Raw genomic sequence first — 23806 nt, 5'->3', positions numbered from 1 at the left:
TGATTAATTATGAGTGGTGGAAGATGATGAGGATGGAGCAGCAGAAGCCGAAGCAGAAGAGTCATGTCCATCATCTCACAGCTGGGTTGGTTAGTTGATGATCTGGTCAAAATCAATTATCAATTGGTGAAGGCAGCAGTGACCAACTAATCAGTAGGTTTTGGTTGCTGCTGGGTTCATGATCTTTATGTCGTCGGATCTTGGGCATCCAACCACCCATGGGTATGGGTCAGTCCTTTCATTAATTCAGAGAGAGAGAGTGGGTAATAGCTGGATGCGTGGGCGTGGGCTGCCCCCCCTTCGCCTACAGTATTATGGATTTTCCATGATATTCCTCTCTCTCTCTCTCTCTCTCTCTCTGCTAACATTTCATCATGCTTTCTCTGCGATCATACTCAATACTGAATCATTCATTTTGATTTTGAGAAAGAAAACCGGAAGGTGCCTCATCATATGTTGGCAGACCTGTGTTTATTCTAACAATTTTCTTTTTCTTTTGAAAGGGTAAGATTGAATGTTGTGTATACTATCTGACTTATGCTTAAAATGCCATTTTACTGGTGATGTTAATTAGGTACCGTGTCTATAACTTATATGGTATCTAATTATTTTTTTAGCAAAGTTTTAAACGGTAATATGCCAATTAGGTTGAATGTGTGGGAGTATTAGCGAACAGCGCAATAAAGACGCGTTTGATTGTCCATGTTGTAGAATTAATGTTGGTCCCTAGGATATGCACGTATTCAGAGTAAGTAAGGAAAGACGATGTACATTACATAATAGGAGCGGTTCCACACATCCCCATGTGATCGTTTAGTCAATTCAGTTTCGCAAAAATACTAGCTTTTTTTCGCCTTTGTACGATGAGGTTGAGCTGGTCTTAGGATTATTATTATTTTAAGAAGCAACCATCAAAATGGAATTCCAAGCCCAAGGCTAGCCTGCCCCTCTCCCGCCGTTCCCATTCGCTTTAAATTGAAATACCCCACCAGTCTGTTGATATAGTAACGTAGATGACGGCACAAAACCCATAGCTGGAGTAGCTCAGTTGGCTAGAGCGTGTGGCTGTTAACCACAAGGTCGAAGGTTCAAGCCCTTCCTCTAGCGACAGTATTTTGAGCATATTCTTGGTAAGGCAAACGACGAAGCACTTTCATTTTGAAACCGACCCTTCCCACATGATTTTGGTTTGGATATAAGTAATTGAAATGGAGCCCTAATAAAATGCAGTGGAGAGGGTCATGATCAATCATCAGGCGGGCTACTCCATTAATATCCCAAAATTGGGAGGTTAGTCAACATGGACGGCATGAAACGCCGCGCCATGCTTCACATCACATGGCGAAAATGGTTTTTGTTTGGTTAAGAAAGATCACCAAGCATTACACAAAATCCCAATGTGGCATCGGAATGCAACCATGTCCATGAAAGCGTACCCAAAACACGCCGTGGATTGTCCCAAATTTAGGTCGGGACATTGATTGACGCCATTAATACGATTTCTAAAGATCCCAACCTAACCCACAACACGCTATTCTTCAATGTTGATCATGCCCTAATGAAACAATTAAGTACTCCTTATGAAATACCTAATATTATTTTTATACGCCATGTACAACAAAGTATTACATGTTGTATTTTTTTATATTTCTAGTATAACTGGAAGTAATAGTTTATTATTGTGCTGGTTAATTTCTAATGCTGTTAACTTTTTGGTCAATTATTCGATAATTAGAATTGAAGGTATTTTCCTTAACCTTCCTTCTCAATATGGTATAGAGTGTATTTTGAAAATCTATGGTTTTCTTCTTTGACAGTCTCCGACGTCGTGCCCTAGGTTTCCTTCCTACTTTCCACTTGCTTCCTTTTTCGTTGATCTTGATGCCGTGTTTTTCTCCGGCAATAGTGAATCTTGCGAATCTTCTTTGTTGGAAGTTTTGTGATTTCTTTCCGATCATGAATCTCCTTTGTTCGGACATTCGCCATCGATTGTCTTCACTGGTGATCAGGAATCTTGCGATCCTCTCTGGTTTGCATCCTACTATCTCTTTTGTTTCTTTCATTCGTCCATACTCATATTATGACCAATCAGTTCTCTTCCTCGTCAAGGCTCAATTCTGCCATTGACGATGGATCAAGCCCCTATTTTCTTCATCATTTTGATAATCCTGGTCTTCTTTTGGTCTCCTAACCTCTAACGAGAGACAATTATGCCTCCTGGAGTCGAGCAATGGTCATAGCACTCTCTATCAAGAACAAATTAAGGTTCATAAATGGAACCATTTCACAACTTGTTGGACATGATCCTCTTTTTAGCGCTTGGATCAGGAATAACAATATAGTTATTTCTTGGATCCTCAATTAGGTGTCAAAGGAGATCTCAGTGAATTTGATCTACTTCGAATCCGTCTATGACATTTAGACAGACCTAAAGGAAAGGTATCAATAAAACAATGGCCCTAGGATTTTTCAATTAAGGCATGAGCTTATGATGAATCTTACGCAAGGGCAACTTAGTGTAAGTACTTACTTTACCAAACTCAAAACGATATGGGATGAACTCAACAATTTTAGACCTGTTTGTACTTGTGGTGGTAATAAGGCTTTTGCAGATCATTATCATGCGGAATATGTGATGTCATTTCTTATGGGATTGCATGATTCTTTTGCTCAAGTCAGAGGTCAATTACTTCTTATGGACACTCTCTCTCCTATTAATAAGGTTTTTGCTTTAATATCTCAAGAAAAAAATCAAAGAAATGTTGTGGCAAGTGGTAATGGTTCTGTATTGCTTATTGTTAACATGATGTGAATAAGGGGAATCATGGTAGATTTGGAAAGAAATAGAGGCATGTGTGTACTCACTATGGGTTTCATGGTCATACTATTGATAAATGCTATAAACTACACAGCTACCCTCTAGGATATAAGTCAAAGCAAAGGAATCCTAGTCACACAAATTCTGATCAAGTGACCTCTAATGTTGCTAGTCAAGTGTTTGATGTACATCTTAATCAGCCTAATAACCCTGATATGGGAGGATTCATGCAATCATTAACCGCTGTATAATATCAACATATGTTAACTATATTGAGTTCTCATTTAAACATAGCCAAGGTTGTTGTAGAACCTGATGCTTCTCATGATCAAGCATCAGGTACTTGTTTCTCTGCCTCGGTTAGTCCAATACTTAATAGCCTTAGGCATTGGATTGTTGATTTGGGGGCTACAAGTCACATATGTTTCAGTCTACCTTATTTTGATCAATTGAGGTTTGTCTCAAATGTCTTTGTTACATTTCCTAACCATTCTCAGATCTTTATTACTCATATTGGCAATGTGAAAATTAGTGGTCATCTCATATTAGAGAATGTTTTATATGTACCCAATTCAAGTTTAACTTGATTTCTGTGAGTGCACTGGTTGTAATACCCAAGAACTTTGGGTAATTGAGAAATGAATATTTTATTAGAAAAGTGAGATTTGAGGAAAATAGATATCAGAATAGCCCGATAAATTGACCGAATTGACTACAGGGAATACCCTGGAGCCGAGATGTCTAAAGAAAATGATACAGTATTGTCGAGTATTTCGAGAAATGATTTATGCCATTGAAAGAAATTATATCAGAAATAATTTTCGGTACACCTAAAATACAGCTATGGGATAGGCTGTAAAATCGAATAATCGTAAGAGACTCCCAAAATGAAAATGGAAGCCTCAGGAAGTTTTGATTCATCGAATAGAGAAACCCTTCAGTGATTTTTGGAAGAAACGAATGGGCTTTGGGCCAAAACGAAGATTCGGGCCTAAGTGTAATTTTTTAAAATTGCCCGAAGGGGATCAAAATGACGTTTTTATGAAAGTTTCAAGGGAAAAATTAAAGGATTAAGACTTGAGGGACTCAAAGGCAAATATCAAAATTTGAGGGGCTTTGTGAAAGAGGGATAAAATAAGAAAACCAAATCTAGAGGGGCAAAAGTGCAAAAATTCAAAAAGGGCAGCAATGGGAAGCCGACCAAGACACTGGCAGTTGCCGACCGGCTGTTTCAGCCATGGGGATCGCACGAGGGTTGGTCAAGGATACTTGAGGATCAAGCTTGGGCTGACAACAGCCACCGGGGTGGCCGGATTTCGAGCAAAAATCGACCAAGAAGTTGGCCAGATTGTCGAGCACCTGCAAGTGATGATTGTGGTCGGATGAGGGCATTTCCAGGTCGATCTAGGGGAGGTTGAGGCTCCTAAGTCATGGTATTAAACGGCCAAAGACGTTTGAAGCTTCGATTTTGCCTATAAATAAAGCTAGGGCTCAGCCGAAAATTTAGAAGTTTAAAGCTTCAAATCGACCAAGTTATCAAATGAATTGAGAGACCAAACCATAGGGATTTTGTTGCCCATAGCTTGAGGATCAAATCTAGAGATTTTGAGGGATTTTCGTTGAGGTTTGGTGGTTGTTCGAAGGTCATCGGAAAAAGGGAGGTAGACGAGTCGACCGAGGCTTTGAGCCTCCGGTTGGGGCACTTCCGGGGCTCCGTTCAGGCCCAAAGATAGCCCATATTGATCGACTGGAAGAGGAGATCATGATGGTGGAGGAAACCAGCAATGTCGGAGTGCCGGCGTCGGAGAAGACAACTGGCGCGTGAGGCACACCCGCTGGACTTCATGCGCACAACCCACTAGCAGCGTGTGCAGGCGCGTGGCTGGCAAAAAAATTTTGGAAAAATTTCCAAAAATCCTAGAAAATTATTTCTTAGGTGTTAGTGTAAAAAGTTTTGAGGTTGGACTTTCCGGTGTCTCGATTTTTACATCGAATAGCCTCGTTTTAAGTGCAAATGAAGCATCGAGGTAAGTGCGGTAATTTTCTCTTGAAGTTCTTAGGTTATTATGATTTGTTGTGAAGAAAAATTGGAGAAAATAGTTTGGTAGATATTTATTTGGAATTTTAGAGAGAAAAATAAGGAAATTAAGGAAAAATTAGATTTTTGATGATTATATGTTGATTAGGATACCTTGAGGCTTGAGGTGAAGCAACTTGTGCAAATTTGAGATTAGCACAAAAATCGAGGTTGGGCACACAAATTGAGGCGGTGCGCGTTTTTCAAGTTATCCTGAATTTTGTCAAAGATGAGTTGTCCTACCCTAAAATACTTGGTTTATTCAAAGTTGTTATCCTCTTAAACTTTATTTGATCCATGCAAGTGTTTTGTTACATGTGATTGGTTTCATAGGGGTTTGTCCCGAAATGTTTTGTGCATGTGCATTGAATTTTGTGCGATAAATTATGTAAATGAAATGTTGTTTCATATGATTATGTTTCGTGGCATTGGCGTGTTTTTATGAGATGTCAACCTGGGATGTTGCCCAATAATGTAATTGTAATTCCCCAAGGGTATTGTCGGAATGACGTACAGGGGTATCTCGTGTTGTGTGCTGGGATGACTACCTAGGGTTCCGTACCGGGATAGGTGGCCAGGGAAGTTACACTAGGGTGACGGGTTGTACATATGGGATGGGATGTCAACTTATGATGTGGCACTTGAAGTGATAGCATTAGGGAAGCGTGTCAAGGAAAAATGTCAACTTGTGACGGGGGCTAAGAGTGAACACCACTCTTGCGAGTCGACAAGTGGCGAGGCTGAGAATGTATACCTACCCAGACCGGCTTAAGTGGCAGGGCTGCTAGTGGACATCACCCTATGAGGCCTTTGAATGGTAGTATTATTTCCGAGGTGGACGTGGATTCCAAGGATGGTGTTGATCATCATTTGGCCAGGATTTGTGTTGACGTGCTCCGTAAGCTTCTGAGTGGGAACGTAATGATGACGGGGTGGTTCCCGGGTTCATGCATTGATGTTACCCCATCTTAAGCTAGGACTGTGTTGTTCCAATATGTCGATGTGGTTATGTTGCCTTTAGAGAGATTGCATGTTCCCCGGTTAGGGTTAAGTGTTGTGGGATTCTCTTGGGCTAGGTTTTGTCATATTTTCTGTTGTTTCATGTTTTGCATACATTCATGAAAATATTTTTGAACTCTCACTTAGATGATTCCTCATCTTATGTTAGACTTTGTCCCTAGAATATTCTAACGTTCCAGGTAGAAGCAGCTGTTCCAAAGGGAAAGGAATATTGCCAAGGACTGACAACAACTTGTAGGTGGATTGAAGCATGTATTTTGGATTATATTTAGTTCATTTTGATGATGTCATGTTAGACGATGATACGTTTTTGAGGTTATGTATAAGATAATTTCAGTTATGTATTATATCAGGTTTCAATCTAGCTTCAACATTTATGATGATATTGTCTGTCTTAACTTGATGATTTTAAGTTTGATGTGCTGAGAAGGTAATTGGGATTGTTAGGGAAGTTATGGATTCAAGTGTTGTGTAATGGAAGTGCATGTCTAGGAAAGTTATGTCTAAGGAAAGACTTGGTATTTAAGTGTGTCCCTTTGTGACCCACCTCTCTTTCCTGTGAACTTACCCGGTGTACTATTCACGTACAAACGCTATTCCAGTATATTTGTGGAAAAAAAAAATATCCCTGAAATCCATGATGAGTTCTTTATTCCGCATAAATAACGCCCCTCGGATGGAGCGAGGTGTTACACTGGCTAAGACAAATTCTATGTCCCTCAATTTTTCTTCTCATTCCTATGTTATTCAGGATGCCCATCAAATGAAGATTTTTGGCAAGGGTAGTCTCATGGAGGGACTCTATGTGCTTGATGGTGATTTTTTTAAATATGTATACCAGCCAATAGATAGGCCTTGTATTTCTAATTCTGTGGCTATTGTTGTAAGCAAAATTACTTGGCACAATAGGCTAGGACATATTTCTTTTGAAAAGATGGACAAGTTAAAAAATGTGTTGAACTATAATAATTCTGAGAACATTTCATGTCCAATCTATCCTTTAGCCAAGCAAAAAAGGTTATCTTTTGTCTCTAATAATCAAATGTCAAAACATGCTTTTGACCTTATTCATTGTGACACATGGCGGCCATATCATATTCCTACTTATACTGGTTACAGATATTTCCTTACTTTGGTGGATGATTGCACTCATTTTACTTGGGTGTTTCTAATGAAGCATAAGTCTGAGGCTAGAGACATTGTACCTAGGTTTTACACTATGGTAGAAAGACAATTTAATAAGAGGGTGAAACAATTTAGATCAGACAATGCTCCTGAACTAAAGTTTGATGATTATTTTGTTGAAAAAAGGGTTATTTATCAGTTTTCTTATGTGGAAAGGTCTGAACAAAATTCAAAAGTGGAAAGGAAGCATCAGCACCTCCTTAATGTAACTAGAGCACTGCTTTTCCAATTTAGGGTACTTATTCAGTTCTAGGGTAATTGCATTTTCACTGTCACTTTCTTGATTAACAGGACACTAGCCCCTATCTTATACTATCAGTCTCCTTATCAATTTCTCTACCAATCTCCTGTTGATTATACTTCATTTAGAACATTTGACAGCGTTTGTTTTGCATCTTTCTTGATCTCTCATAGGATAAAATTCCACCCACGAGCCACTGCATACATGTTTCTTGGTTATCCTCCTTCTATAAAAGGCTACAAGTTCTATGATAACTCCATCAAGAAAATTCTCTTTTCTCGAGATGTTTTTCAGAAGGATATCTTTCTTTTTCATTTTATTACTTCTCCTCATAAATTTTTAGTCCCATTTCCTGACCTTGTCCTTCCCAAATCCAGTATTGATTTTTCTGATCTTCTTGTCTCATCCTCAGACCAGGCTACTTGGTTATCCTCCTAGCTTGATAGTCCTGACAGTGACCTTATTATTGTTTCTCCTCCAGTTCGTAGGTCCTCAAGGGTCACTAGGCCTCATTCTTATCTTCAAAACTATCATTGTTATTTGTTAACACATAAACTTCCACCCGATACACACTCTTTGTATCCTTTATCCCGTTTTGTTTCCTATTCCAATCTTTTAGAATCTCATAGATGTTTCCTTCTGCATGTATCCTCTAATTTTAAACGTCGATACTATTATCAAGAAGTGACTTATGCTCATTGGAGGGAAGCTATGAAAGCTAAATTAGATGTTATGCATCTTAATGGCACATGGACAGTCACCATTCTTCCCCAAGATAAACATGCCATTGGGTGCAAATGGATTTTCAAAATTAAATACAAGGCTGATGGGGTCTATTGAAAGGCATAAGGCATGTTTAGTAGCTAAAGGATACACATAACAAGAAGGGTTGAATTTCATTGATATTTTTTCACCAGTGGCTAAATTAGTGACTGTCAAGGTACTTCTTACCTTAGCTTGGTCTCTTGTTCAATTAGATGCCAACAATGCATTTCTCAATGGTGATCTATTTTAAGAGGTTTATATGGAATTACTCTTTGGTTATCAGCCTCAAGTCCCTGCTGCCCCTAAGGGGAGAAGTTGATTTGCAAACTTCATAAGTCTATCTCTGGTCTCAAACATGCCTCTAGACAATGGTTCTCCAAATTTTCTATTGCTCTCATTAAACATGGCTTTTCCTAGTCTAGATTTGATTATTCCTTGTTTACGAAGGGTATAGGATCTTCATTTGTGGATTTTCTTGTCTATGTTGATGATATAATCATCATTGACTCTGATCTTACAGCCATCAATTCCTTGAAAACCTTCCTCCATAATCAATTTAAACTCAAGGATCTCGGTTGTTTGAGGTATTTTCTTGGTCTTGAAATTGCTCAGCCTTCCAAAGGTATATTCTTCTCTCAAAGACATTATACCTTGCAATCACTTGAGGACACGGGATTTTTATCTAGTAAACCAGTTAACTTAATGTAAGATTGAGTTCACTTAAGGGTGAAATTCTTCAGGATGCTTCTGTATATAGAAGACTTGTTGGCCGGTTACTATACTTGATTATTTCTCGCCTGAACATTACCTATGTTGTTCATAAACTAAGTCAATTTGTCTCTTAGCATAGAACACCTTATCTTGATGTAGCTATCTTGATGCAGCTTGTCATCTATTACAGTATCTTAAGGTAGCTTTCGGCCAAGGGTTGTATTTTTCTACCACTTCATATTTGCAGTTTCGGGTCTTTTTAGATGCTAATTGGGGTGCTTGCTTGGATTCTAAAAGGTCAGTCACAGGGTTTTGCATATTTCTTGGGGATTCTCTAATATCTTAGAGGGCTAAAAAACAAGATACAATCTCTCGTTCATCACTCAAAACTGAGTACTGAACCTTGGCATTTGCTGCTAATGAGATTGTCTGGCTGAATCAACTACTAACTGATTTTCAAATCTCTCATCCAGCTTTGGCTCTGATATTTTCTGACAACCAATCTGCAATTCATATAGCTTCCAACCCGATATTTCATGAACGCACCAAACATATTGAGTTGGACTGCCATGTTGTTTGGGACAAACTTACTGATGGGGTCATTAAACTACTTCTATCCACTCACAACATCAACTAGCGGATGTACTCACTAAGTGTAACGCCCCGTTTTCCCACAACGAGCGTTAACTCGAGATTTCGGGAATACATATATATATATATTTTTTTTTTCAACACACAACATAAGTCCCTCAATACCTTCATCATAATCGTTTCCCGACAATCCCGATCGTACCTTCTTAGCATATCAAAATTTAAGAATTAATAGACTAAGACAGGTAATATCAATCACATCAGCGGAAGCAAGATCGAAACCTCAAATATATATAACCGACAATTCCTTTACAATAACCAAGTCGATGTTTCACATGAAGATATCAAAATATTACATAACCTCTGAACATCGTAATCATGGACAAAACCTACGAAAACTAAACATAGCCGCTACATCTCGATGATATTCTTTCCCTTGGCGCTACTGCTTTCACCTGGAACGTTTGAATATTCCAGGGACATAGTCCAAATTAGATGTTGAATCATCTAAGTGAGAGTTCAAAAACGTTTTCATGCAGATATGAAAAATCATATACAAAATCGATAAATCCCGACATGCACCAGCCTAAGAGAATCCCACATAGCACTTAACCCTAACCGGGGAAAATGCAATCTCTCTAAAGGCGACACGACCACTTCGGCTCATTAGCAAAACAATCATGCTTAAGAGGGACAACCTCGACATATGAACCCGGGAATCACCCCATTGTCATTGTTAGGCTTTACGCTCCAACTCAAAAGCAATCCAAAACCCAACGCAACCCTAGCCCCAAGAATGCCACATCAGCACTATCCTCGGAATCGACGTCACCTCGGCATTAATGCTATTGCTCAAAGGAACCTGGGGTGGTGTCCACTCGCAGCCCCGCCACTTGAGCCAACAACCGAGGTGGTGTCCACTCTCAGCCCCGCCACTTGGGTCCCGTAGGGTGAAGTCCGTCTCAGCCCCGTCCCAAGTGGGTCACCTAGCATTAATCCTAGGTACGTATCCCGAGTGCTGTCACTCTGGGCTACGTCACAGGTTACCAACCCACGTCCCACATGGACGACACAAAACAAGCCAACGTCGAAAAATCATAACATGCATAAAATCAACATCTCAATGTATGCACTTTATCGTACGAAATTCAATGCATGTGTAAATAATTGTTTGGACAACCATAATAAACCAAGCCATAGGGATGAACATTCACAGTAAATCATTCACATGTCACTTAAAGTCTTTTCGGGTAGAACCACTCACAAGTCAAAACAAAGTTGGGGGCAAACACTCACCTTTAGGCGCAATTCGAATTCTTCTTGAAAAGCGCGGTTTGCCTCGATTTGCGTGCCTGCCTCGATTTGCGTGCCTTCTTCGAACTTCGCACAAGTCACTTCGTCTCAAGCCTCAAGGCACCCTAATCATCACATTTATCCAACAATTATAATTTTCCTTAATTTTCTCATATTTTTCCTATTTTTCTCCCATTTTCTTCTCTAATAATCCTAATAATCCAAAATAAATATCTATACGACTATTTTCTCAAATATTTTTACATAATAATTTATAATTTAATTTTCTTAAAATAATAAAAAAATTTTGAAATTACCTGAAGTCTCACGCGCCCTCACGCGCGGGCGCGTGGCTGACTGGATTAAACTGGCGCGTGGCAGTCACGCGCGGGCCGTCTTCTACCTTGAGCCGGTCGCCGGCGACTGCTCCGATGGCTACAAAATCGGTGCCGTTCGAAAGCCCTTGGAGAATCGATCACTATGCCACAAAAATCAGGCCGAAAGGCCACCGAAAAGTGGCCCAAATGGCCGGTTGCAGGCGGCGGAAGGCGGACCGCCTCAAACCCTCGGCCGAGTTCGAAACCCCCTCAAACCTACTCCAAAACGCCTCAAATCGATCCCAAAATGATCCTTGACTCCTAGAGACCAAAAGCCCTCTATCAAAGCTCCAAAAATCGTTCAAGAATGAGCTCGATTTGGTGCTTCTTTCTCGGCCGAATACCTTCGGTATTTATAGGTAAAAACGACCCCCCACGTGGCCGATTTCCGGCCATTTCTTCCCCTTCACGCCACCAGGACTGTCCTGGGCCATCCCTTGACAAGATTTGGCTGCCAAATGGCCAGATTTTCCGGCCAAAACTCGCGGCCAGGCTGCCATGTGCGTGCAAAATTTCTGAAAATTACACTTTAGCCCCCCAAAATTTTTCTTTTGCATTTTGACCCTTTCCTTTAAGCCCTTGGTCTTTCTAACATCCTCACTAAGACCCTCAAGATTAATAATTTTCATTTCCCCCTTGAAACTTTTGAAAAATTGCCGTTTAGACCTCTCTCGGGTAATTTTTGAAAATTACACTTAGGCCCGATTGATTTATTTGACCTTAAATCTACTTGATTTAACCTGAAACCACTTAAGGGTTGTTCTATACATCGAATACTAGTCCTTGACACTCTCCGTTGACTTTTTGGCCGTTGTTTACAACAATTCGGTAATACGACTTAATTGGCAGCTGTATTTTTGTTGTACCGAAAACTGTTCCCGATCTCATTTATTTTATCACTAAAAATCATAATTTTAATTGCTCGTCAGTACTATACCATTTTTCTTGGCTATCTAGAGTCCGAGGTACTCCCTCTGATTAATTCGATCGTCCAAAGCTGTATTAGTGTGCCCTATAGTTTTATTTTTCCCAAAATTCCAATTATGCCCTTTATCAAATATCATTTTTATCCTCAAAATTATTCTCGGGTGTTACACTAAGCCCATTTCCAGCTTCCCAGCTATATCCATTGCTAGCTAAGATGGCCATTCTCAATGCTCATGGTCCATCTTGAGGGGGAGTATTGCATGTTATATTTTTTTGTATTTCTAGTATAGCTAGAAGTAGTAGTTTATTATTGTGCTGGTTAGTTTATAATGTTGTTAGTTTTGCTGTTACACCTATTTAAACTCTGATTTTGGTCGATTATTCGATAATGAGAATTGAAGGTATTTGTTCCTAACTTTCCTTCTCAACACAAAGTGTAAGAACTTTATGCAGAGATAGAATTTTTGTTATTTTTATTGAATTGGGCCGGGTCTTAGAGCCTAAATTATCATTGGGCTAGAAACTTCTTTTTTTTTTCTTTCTTTTTTCTGGGTAATGGGCTAAAAATTTCAACGAAGGCCGAATCCAGCAGACCAACATGTCGTCCCAAGCCCCAAAAAAATAACATTTTAACTAACGTTAAAAAACATCAAGGCACGAAAAGGCCGAAATGAAATGAATAAAAAAGAAAAGCAAAGGACCTAGAAAACTCACAGTGAGGGAGCGAGGGCCATATTGTTGAAGTTGCCAAGGCGAAAAACTGAGAGCGAAGAGTAGGCCGAATGACTAATGACAATGGCTATAATTGGTGTCATTGTTGGTGGCGGGCACAGGCTGCAAGTCGACGAAAGGCGGCGTGAACGTTTGGACAAAGTAGAGACCTAGGTGTTAGATATACATAAGTGATCTAATATGCTACAAACACCAAAATAACATTTAGATCAATGCGGAAAATAAACGAAAGTTACCTCCAGCCATTGCAATTTTCTTCAGTTCTGGTATTGACTCTTCCAAGCTCTCAAACACCCCAAGTTATCGTGTATGATGAAGAGAATGGATGATTAAGCTTAGGAACCAAAATCATAGATTTATACAATGTTCTTCCATCAAGAACGTGCACCTATTACCACATTTAATCAACGAGGAAACATAATCATGAGAGCATAATATGGGCCGAGGGAATTTAAAGAATTCATTTACAACCCACAACCATAATAATGAAAAAATATCTGGGCCACCTTAAGGAACTTTACATTCTCCCACTTGGTCCAAATGTTTAATCTGATGCCTTAATGTAATCTTATTGATTGAGGTTTCTTATGAAATAAATACATGAATCATGGCGGTAAATCCTCTAACAATGAGTATTACCTTCCATGTATTACGATGTATTCAGTTTCTTAAGAGTTATATTTCATGTGACAACATTACTTAATGAATAAACCCTATGTTTATTCTTGGTCCTCTACATATGTGTTTTCTCAAATAAATTAAGGTGCACATGAATATGAGAAAGCATCACAATAAATATGAGTTTCATTCAAATACCAAATGTATACAATTACATAGTGGAACCAAGTCCTATCTTTTCAACATGATCCTTGAATTTCAATGGCGGCATGCCTTTAGTCAAAGGATCAGCAATCATCAATTCAATACTGATGTGTTCAATGACCACTTTCTTTTCTTTAACATGTTCACTGACGGCTAAGTACTTAATGTCGATGTGTTTACTTAGACTTCCACTTTTATTGTTCTTAGCCATAAAAATAGCAGCTGAATTGTCACATAAAACTCTTAATGACTTAGAAATGGAATCCATAATCTTAAGCCCAAATATGAAACTCTTGATCCATACACCGTGCGAAGTAGCCTCAAAACAAGAGACGAACTCAGCCTCCATAGTGGAAGTAGCAATCAATGTCTACTTGACACTTCTCCATGATACAACTCCACCGGCCATCATAAAAATATATCCTGATGTTGATTTATGAGAATCAACACAGCCAGCAAAGTCAGAATTTGAGTAGCCAATCACTTCCAAATTATTCGTCCGTCTATACATAAGCATGTAGTCATTGGTCTCTTGAAGGTACCTCAGTACTTTCTTTGCAGCTCTCCAATGGTCTGTACCTGGATTACTCTGATATCGTCATAACATTCCCATAACAAATGCAATGTTAGGCCTTGTGCAGACCTGAGCATACATCAGGCTTCTGACAACAGAAGCATATGGAATGTTCTTCATTTGTTCATTTTCAAAATCGTTCTTCGAGCATTGGTTCAAATTGAACCTATCACTCTTCACAATGAGAGCTACACTTGGTGAGCAATCATTTATCTGAAATTTTTCTAAAACTTTATTGATATAAGTTTCCTGAGACAGACCCAAGATGCCTTGAAATCTGTCTCTATGGATCTTAATGCCAATGACATAAGTTGCCTTACCCATATCCTTCATATCAAAAATTTTAGAAAGTAATTGCTTTACCTCATGTAGAAAACCCTTATCATTGGTTGCAAACAAAATGCCATCCACATATAAAACAAGAAAACAAATCTTACTCTCACTGACCTTTTGGTATATACATTGATCCATGGGGTTTTCAACAAATCAAAATGAAGAAATTACCTCATGGAATTTAAAATGCCATTGACGAGATGTTTGTTTTAGGACGTATATGGATTTCTTGAACTTGCAAACCAAATGCTCACCATCATTAGAGGGGAATCCTTCAGGTTGTTTCATATATACCTCCTCATCCAGATCTCCATTGAGAAAAACCGTTTTCACATCCATTTATTGCAACTCAAGGTCAAAATGAGCTACTAATTCCAAAATAACCGCAAGGAATCTTTCTTTGATACAGGAGAAAAGGTCTCTGTGAAATCGATTCTTTCCTTCTGAGTGAATCTCTTAGCAACGAGTCTTGCCTTGTATCTCTTAATGTTGCCTAATAAGTCATTCTTAGCCTTAAAGACCCATTTACAGTCAATGGCTTTTGCATCATGAGGCAACTCAACAAGATCCCAAACTCTGTTACTCTTCATAGAACTCATCTCTTCCTTCATGGCATTATACCATAATTCTGGCTCTTTACAACTCATGGCCTGTGAAAATAACTCAGGACCATTTTTGATTTCAATGCTATAGTCAGATTCTTATAGGTACACTATATAATCATTAGGTATTGATGACCTTTTAGTTCTAGTGGATATCCTTAATGTTGTATCAACATTTTCTTGAAAAACTCGTGATTCAACTGGTTGTTCAGGAGGTGCTGGTAATTACCAAACTACTTGATCCATTAGAATGTTATCAGCAGCTTGTGGAACTTCATTGATTGATTGTTCAACACCAGTTGGAAATTGAAGGGTGTTGTGAACTATAACCAATCTATCATTTGAGGTGGAAGGTTGAAATTCTGAATGATCATGTTTAGGATTTTCATTCCTAATATGATCGCTCCCACTGATCAAGTCATTCTCAAGAAATTTGGCATTTCTTGATTCCACAATCCTAGTGTTGTGAGATAGACAATAAAATCTGTATCCATTAGACCTTTCAACATATCCAATGAAAAGCCCACTAATGGTTCTCGGGTGCAACTTCTTCTCTTGTGGATTATAAATTCTTACTTCAGACGGGCATCCCCAAACGCGCATATGTCGCAAACTCGATTTCCAATCTTTCCATAATTCAAATGGTGTTTTTGGAATAGTCTTGGTTGGAACCCGATTTAATATATACACAACCGTCTTTAGTGCTTCAATCCTCAAGGATTTAGGAAGATTGAAGCTGCTAAGCATACTTCGCACCATGTACAATAATGTTCGATTTCTTCTTTCTGCCACACCATTCTGGTTTGGTGAACCAGGCATGGTGTATTGAGCAACTATTCTATGCTCTTGAAGAAATTTAGCGAACGGACCAGGTACTTGTCCATCATTAGTGTATCTAAAATAATATTCTCCACCCCTGTCTGATCTCACGATTTTTATTTGTTTCCCACATTATTTCTCTACTTCAACTTTAAAGATTTTAAAGGCATCTAATGCTTCGCTTTTGTTATGAAGCAAGTAGAGATACATATATCGTGAGTAATCATTAATAAAGGTGATGAAATATTTTTAACCATGTGAGTCCATGGTTGGACTACATACATCAGTATGTATGATTTCTAATATGTCTAAACTAGGGGTGTTCATGGTGCGGTTTGGACGATTTAAGCTATTTTCAATACGCCAAACCGCACATGCGGTTTGGCATCAAACCAAACCGACGGTTTGGTTTGGTCTGGTGCGATTTTCGCGGTCTGATGCACTATTGATCAAAAGAAAAGCAACGCACATATATATACCCGTTTCTACGATTTGAGAAACAGGAAACCCTAATATGCCAGCAACAAAACCCATAGAATAGTCCTATAAGCCTGAAACTCCAAACTCAATAGAGCAATAAAGGAGAGAACTTACAGTGGTAGTGAGCGAGAGAGAGGCAGGGGCGCTGGGCAGCCCGTACAATAGCGACCATTGGCCACTAAGCTATTCGAACCAAAGTCGAGAGTGAGAAAGAGGAAGAGGGAATGCTGCAACGACCAGACCACAAGTAGAGAGCGAGATGCAATGAGTCAACGACCATCGGCTACAGCGTTGTGGATGGCGACGGTGTGGGCGGTGAAGCTCGCAGCAGTGGGAGGCAGTTACAACGATCGAAGAGGTTGTGCTGGGAGCAGAGAATGAGATAGAGAGAAATAAGAAATGAGGTTGTCATTTGTGGGCAAAAAGAGTGCAAGAGAGAATGGCGGGACGGAGACGGAAAGGCTGTGGGAGCAAAGAATGTGAGAGACAGAGGCAAATGGGCGTCCTTGTGCTATAGGGCAGAGAAAGAGAGGGGGGTGGGGTTGCATAAGAGCCTCTGAGTGGGGTGGGGTTGTGTGAGAGCCTATGAGTTTGACAATTTGTGTCTGACAATTCAAAAACAAAATGAGTGTTAATGGCATTAGCAACCGCGCGCAGTAGCTTTAATTCAAAGGACGGTGCATTATTACTTTAATAATAATTAATATAATTATAATTTTTATTAAATCTCAAGTGTCTGGCGGTTCAGTTTGAAACCGAACCGCCAAGGGCCCAAACCATGTAAACCGCGGTTTGGGCATACTACAAACCGTTTTTGACTGTTTTAACAAAATAACCGACCGGTTCGGCGCGGTTCGGTCTAGTTCGGGCAGTTTCCGCGGTGTGCCGGTTTTTTTGCACACCCATAGTCTGAACTCCTTTTGGCACCTTTCTTAGACTTGTTGGTCTGTTTTCCCTTAATGCAGTCCACACATGTTTCAAAATCAGTAAAATCTAGAGTACTAAGTACCCTATCTTTTATTAATCTCTTAATTCTCTCTATGGAGATATGTCCTAATCTTCGGTGCCATAATATAGATGAGTCTTCGTTAAGAATACACATTTTAGTACCAATATGAACATGCATTGAACTATAAGTGGTATTGTCTCGTAAATTAACACGATAAAGACCATCAGACAAAATACCATTCCCAACACAATCAAAGTTATAAAACAAACTGAATGATATGTTTAAAAATTTTAAAGAATATCCGAAAGGCACAAGTCTGGAAACTGAAATCAAGTTTCGTGAAAAACTTGGAACATAGAAGGTCCTATCTAATTTTAAAATAAAACCACCACTTAAAGTTAAAACACACGTTCCTATAACTTCCACATATGAGCCCATTTTTGTTTTCGGATAAGATGCTTTGCTCACTTTCCACTGGCTTCCTTAAGTTTTGCATACCCTACAAAGAGTTTGCAATATGGATTGTAGAGCTAAAGTCAATCCATCAGGTGTTAATATTAACATTAACCATATTAGATTCATAACAAACAAACGAGGTTGGATTACCTTTATCCTCAAGCCATTTCTTGAATTTAGCGCAGTCCTTCTTCATGTGTTCTTCTTCTTACAGAAGAAACAATTGGACTCCTTCTTAATATCAGTTTGGGGTGGTATTTTACCCTTCCCTTTCTGATTGGCCTGAGATTTGCCTTTTCCCCGTGTTGTAGTCAGCATTGCCTTTCACCATGCTCCATCACAAGCCTACATTCCCTTTGAACACACATGGTCATTAATTGACCACTTATTCTTATGAGTGTTGAATGAGATTTTGAATGGCTCGTATTATAATGGGAAAGTGTTCAAGATATAGTGCACCAGAAATAAATCAGATAATGTAACCTCGAGTTTCTTAAGTTGAACTGCAATGTCCCTTATCTGCATGATGTGCTCACGCACACCTTTCACGTTGGTGAGCCAGAAGGATGAAAACTTCATAATTAAGGTGTTTGCTAGTGCCTTATCTGAAGTGATGAATTGATCATCAATTGCTTTTAGCAAGTCCTAGACCTTTTCATGCTGATTGACAGAACCACGTATATCAGCTGAAATTTTAGTCTTAATGAATATCACGTTGAGGCAATTAGATCGCTCACATCGTTCATAAAGCGCGATGTCCACTGCAGTGCTGGTATCAGTGATTGCTGGTGACTCATCTTTCCTAATAGCATGATCAATGTCCATCCACCCTAAATGAAGAAGACTTCTCTCATTTCATATCTTAAAGTTATCACCCGTTAATTCAAGAATATCACAACGAATATCAGAGAAATTAGCAAGTTATGAAGCTGCATAAATATCATAAATGCTTATGTCAAAATTTGATGTCTAATTAAATAAATTGTATGTTTTACTAATGTAAATCATACATGAATGAATCTAATAACATAAAAATTGTTTGTGGGCTAAATTTTTAATTCAAGCAAATTCATGAGTTTCTCATGATAGAATTATCAAATTATGTACTAAATTCAAGATTTATGGGCACATTAATTCTATCAAAATACACTTTATGATAAAACCATCAAATTATATACTAACTCATAATTCATGTGGGAAAATTATGAAAATAATTTGATATTTTATCCTAATTAATTATATAAATATAATAAAAGTTCTTGTGGAATAAAATTTATTATATTAAGTATAATTAATTACAATTAATGTCTATGAATCTTCATGTGATCCCAAATAAACATAATATATAATTTTATTTAATTAAGGGTGTTGTGACTAATCCTTAATTAATTAAAATTATATGGATCACTAGACATTTAAATATTAAGCATAAAACTAAATTTTATGCAAATAATCTAAATTACATGATTTAACTACGCACAATATATATGTTATCTCATCCATAAGAAATAATATTGCATAATTAAATCATAATATTATGCACATATTATTAATTTATGAACTCATTCAATATTTTGCATAAATTAATATAGACATAATAAATTAATTTATACAAATAATACAAAATTCTTTATTTTTATTTTTAAAAGAAATGGGCCATCAGCACATTTAATTCTGCAGGCCAATAATTAAAACATGCCCCATGGAAATAGGCCGAAATCCAATAATTAAATAACATCTCATGAAAATAGACTCAAACCCAATAATTAAAATAATAGCCCATAAAAATAGGCCCAAACCCATTTAATTAAAATAATAGCCCATGAAAATAGGCCCAAACCCAATAATTAAAATACTAGCCCATAAAAATAGGTCCAAACCCATTTAATTAAGATAACAACCCATGAAAAATAGGCCCAAACCCAGTAATTAAAATAACAATCCATGAAAATAGGCCCAGCCTTCCTTGACACTGTTGAATAGTGTCATCTTCAACCTCCAGCTGGGTCATTTTAACTTGATTTCAACCCGTTTTGAAGACCCAGTTATATCTTATGATTTCAGCCATAAAAATTGATGATTTAAATTGCAGAATGCTCACAAAACAATTTCACAAAGATTTTTAAACTTAAATCATCGAAATATGTGACAATTGAGTAGATCTAATCAAAACTTTAACATATATTCTTGTTGGAAAAATTTTCAGAATACTGAAAATGTCAAGGTAGAGACAAACAATGCTCTGATACCAACCGTTAGAAATACATAAGTGATCTAACATACTACAAACACCAAAATAGCATTTAGATCAATGCGGAAAATAAACGAAATTTATCTCTAGCCATTGTAGTTTTCTTCAATTCTGGTATTGGCTCTTCCAACCTCTCAAACACCCCAAGTGATGGTGTATGATGAAGAGAATGGATGATTAAGCTTGGGACCAAAATCATAGATTTACACAACGTTCTTCCATCAAGAACGTGCACACATTACCACATTTAATCAATGAGGAAACATAATTATGAGAGCATAATATATACCAAAGGAATTTAAAGAATTCTTTTACAACCCACAACCATAATAATGAAAAAATATCTAGGTCACCTTAAGAAACTTTACACGAGAAGGATATGAGATTGAGAGTCGAGAAGAGACCTAGGGAGTAGGGACCAAGATTTTCAATTAAAAATTATAACTTATAATTTATTTTCAAATCTCTCTTAGTCCGTTAAAGAGAAAATTGTTATTGTTACTTGAACATATAAGCCACTTACAATATGAAGCCATTGTAACTCCATGCAAGTGAGAGATTTCTCACAGATGACATCAACACACACCATTTGAAATAATTTTGTAAGTATAATTAGGAATTGTAATGGGTTCAGAACGAGTCTTATTTATTAATTTAAAGTTAAAACAATTAAAAAAAATCATATTTTGAGTTATAGAGATAAATTTAATTAGGGCTAATAGTAATAAAAATTTAAACATTTTTTCATCTTTTCAATTTAATCCAAACGTTTCAATTTTGATAATTATATCCCAATTTAATCGATTGTGTGTAATTTTATCCAAGACTCGAATTTGATTGGAGAGGCATGTGCCTTTACTGACGTGGCACATCACTTGGTATTTTAAAATATTTTGAGTGGGCCCCACATATATTCGTGTAAAAAAATTAAATTATATGTTAAATATATATGTTTTTTATACATATATAGAGAGAGAAGAAAGGGTAGGGATGGACGACGACGAAGGAGCATAGCGAAAGCGTTGGACTAAAGGCAATGATGGATATTGATTTGGAAGGAGGCCTATCTAGAATTTGGAAGCTTGATGGCCGATCGTTGAAGTCAATAGAGTTGGCTTAAGTGATTGATGGCGAGGGCGAGGTTGCTAGAAAAGGATGTCATCGGCCAGCAAGAGGTCAATCGCTTTTTATGAGATGGTCGTGAGCAAGTGAAAACTCAAATAAAAAACAAGAAATGTCAATTGTCATGCGACAAAGTAAAGACGACAATCGTTGGGCTTTCTCCTCATTCCAAATCGACCTCCATCGCTATCTCTAGATTCCACATCAGTCGTTGCCTCTAGTTAGTGTCGTTGTCGTCATTGTCATCCCTTTCATTCTCTTTGTGTGTGTGTGTATATATATATATATATATTTAACATATCATTTTATTTTTTTAAACGTGTATATGTGAGTTCCACTCAAATGTTTTAAAATATCAAGTGGCGTGCCCTTCAATTGGATTCAGGTCTTGGATAAAATTCCATCCAATCGATCAAATCGGGATATAATTGTCAAAATTGAAACGTTTGAATTAAATTATAAAAACTCAAAAAAGTTTGGATTTTTGTTACTATATTAGCCCATTTAATTATTTTAACATTATTAAAATAAAGTCGAATTATCCATTTAAAATTAAAATAAATTTGAAAAAATTCATTTTCAAAAGATGTAAAGACAAAGACATATTTTGAAATTTATTAAATGAATCTGTAAACGGTCAAATGGACGATTGGTTGCTATCCCTAAACATAATCCTTCTTCATACTAATTCCTACGTGCCTTTTGCATTTGTACAAATCAATATACTTATATATATATATATATATAGAGAGAGAGAGAGAGAGAGAGTTATTAATTACTATTATACTGAAATTATACCGTCAATGTTCAAGTGTGTGTGGTGAATCCATCTGCTCCAATTGTTAAGTTTCCTATGAGCCCTCAAACAGTGAGATTGGGATTTTGATTAGCTTGTCAAAATCGAATTTGTTTAACCTTTTGGGTGAGTGTGTGCCATGTATGTGAAGAGTCAACTTCATCTCGATCAACTTTCTAATTAGATAGTTGGGTTCTACTGTTCTATAATTTTAGTTTTTAGTTATTTATAGTAATAATTATTTTTAAAATACATTCATCATATTGGTGGATGTTGTAAGTCTTTATCCCCTTAATGAAATGTTCATCTTATTTATTATGTATAAAAAAAGAATCATCCTCATTGCCCGTTTGATTTTTTATTTTTGCAACAATTACATGTCTGTACGATTAAAACTCGACTATAATAGTCTATTTGTTTTAGTGATGTAGGTTTTGAAGGGGATACTGAGATATCATGCTAAAACTGTTCATTTTTAGTTTCATTAATAGTGTGAGAGGACTTAGATCAACATACTAAAGTTTGTTAATGACCTATTTTTTTTCGCTCATGGGGACAAGGCATCCAAGGGTACCCCATGTCTTTCTTGGATCATTTCTTGTGCTTTCTAGTCTTGCGGCCAATGCATACAAAAGTGATTGTTTTGTTTCTTGTCCTGATGAGATCTTATGGGAGGAGTTATATTTAGATGTGGGTTTTAGGCAGGTTCCCCTTCCCATCCAATACTTGGGTGTTTCGCTTCTTACAATGACGTTGTCCTTCAATGACTGTCGGCCAATCCTTGACAAAGTTCAAAATCAAGTGTGTGCATGGTGAAACAAGTTGTTATCCTTCGACAATTGCCTTTAGCTGGCCAGGTCAGTTTTGTCAACTATTCATGTTTGTTGAGTGTCTTTATTTATTTTGCCTAAGTAGGTTATTTACTAGATGGAATAGATGATTCGAGCTTTTCTTTGGAGTGGGGTTGAGCTTAACTCACACAAAAATAAAGTGGCCTAAAAAGACATATGTTGCCCTATAAGGAGAAAATAAACCTAGATATTAAGCCTTCTAAGTCTGGAATCAAGCTTTGGTGACCAAGCTTATTTGGCATTTATTGCAAGCTAATCAAGAATTCATTTGGATTTGGTGGGTGCATTCTTATTAGATTGAGGGGCAATGTTTTTGGCTTCTCCATACCCCGTATTTGTGTCCATGGTATTGGAGGACGCTCGTGTCATTGCGTTGTGTGGTTTAAAAACACTTCAAGTAGAAAATCAACAGCAAGCAATGGGTGTTTCTATGGCATGATAATTGGCATCCTTTGGGTATTCTGTTAGATCGATTTTCGCATCAACTTCATTGGCAAGTGGCACTATCTTCTGAAGCCCGGGTGTCTGTGATTATTAACAATGGAATTGGAGATGGTGGCCTATGATCAATATCTCCTTAGATGTTATCTGAGATTCCATGTCGCCTTTGCCTATGGTAAATCAATTACCTGATCTCCTCCTATAACTTCTGGCGATGAATGGTATCTTCTTAGTCAGAGAGGCTTTTAAGAATTTTGTCTTCTCAGAGGTATAAAGTGTGTAATACCCAAGAATGATGCGAGGCCATAAATAATATTTGATGAAGGGTATAAATGGAATTTACAGAAACATAAGACTATAGGGTACACTAACGCAGTTTTGGACGACCGAATTAGTCGGAGGGAGTACCCCAGACCATAGATAGCTAGGAAAAATGATATCGTATCGACGAGCGATTTAAACTATGATTTTTAGTGATGAAACAAATTGGATTAGGAACAGTTTTCGGTACAGCTGTCGACCGGGCTGAGAAAAATCGAATTGATGTAGGAAACGTCCGAAAAGTCAACAGAA

The 23806-nt window shown here is 37.6% G+C and overlaps 1 non-coding gene across 1 annotated transcript; it reads left to right on the top strand.

The window, feature by feature from the left end:
• The first annotated feature begins 1033 nt into the window (after positions 1 to 1033).
• TRNAN-GUU (transfer RNA asparagine (anticodon GUU)) lies at positions 1034 to 1107 on the top strand. The gene has a single exon. It is a non-coding gene; the product is annotated as a tRNA-Asn (tRNA).
• The last annotated feature ends 22699 nt before the right edge of the window (positions 1108 to 23806 follow it).

This window comes from Diospyros lotus, chromosome 6, assembly GCF_014633365.1.
Source record: "Diospyros lotus cultivar Yz01 chromosome 6, ASM1463336v1, whole genome shotgun sequence".
NCBI lineage: Eukaryota > Viridiplantae > Streptophyta > Magnoliopsida > Ericales > Ebenaceae > Diospyros > Diospyros lotus.
This window is presented reverse-complemented; position numbering and strand designations above follow the sequence as displayed.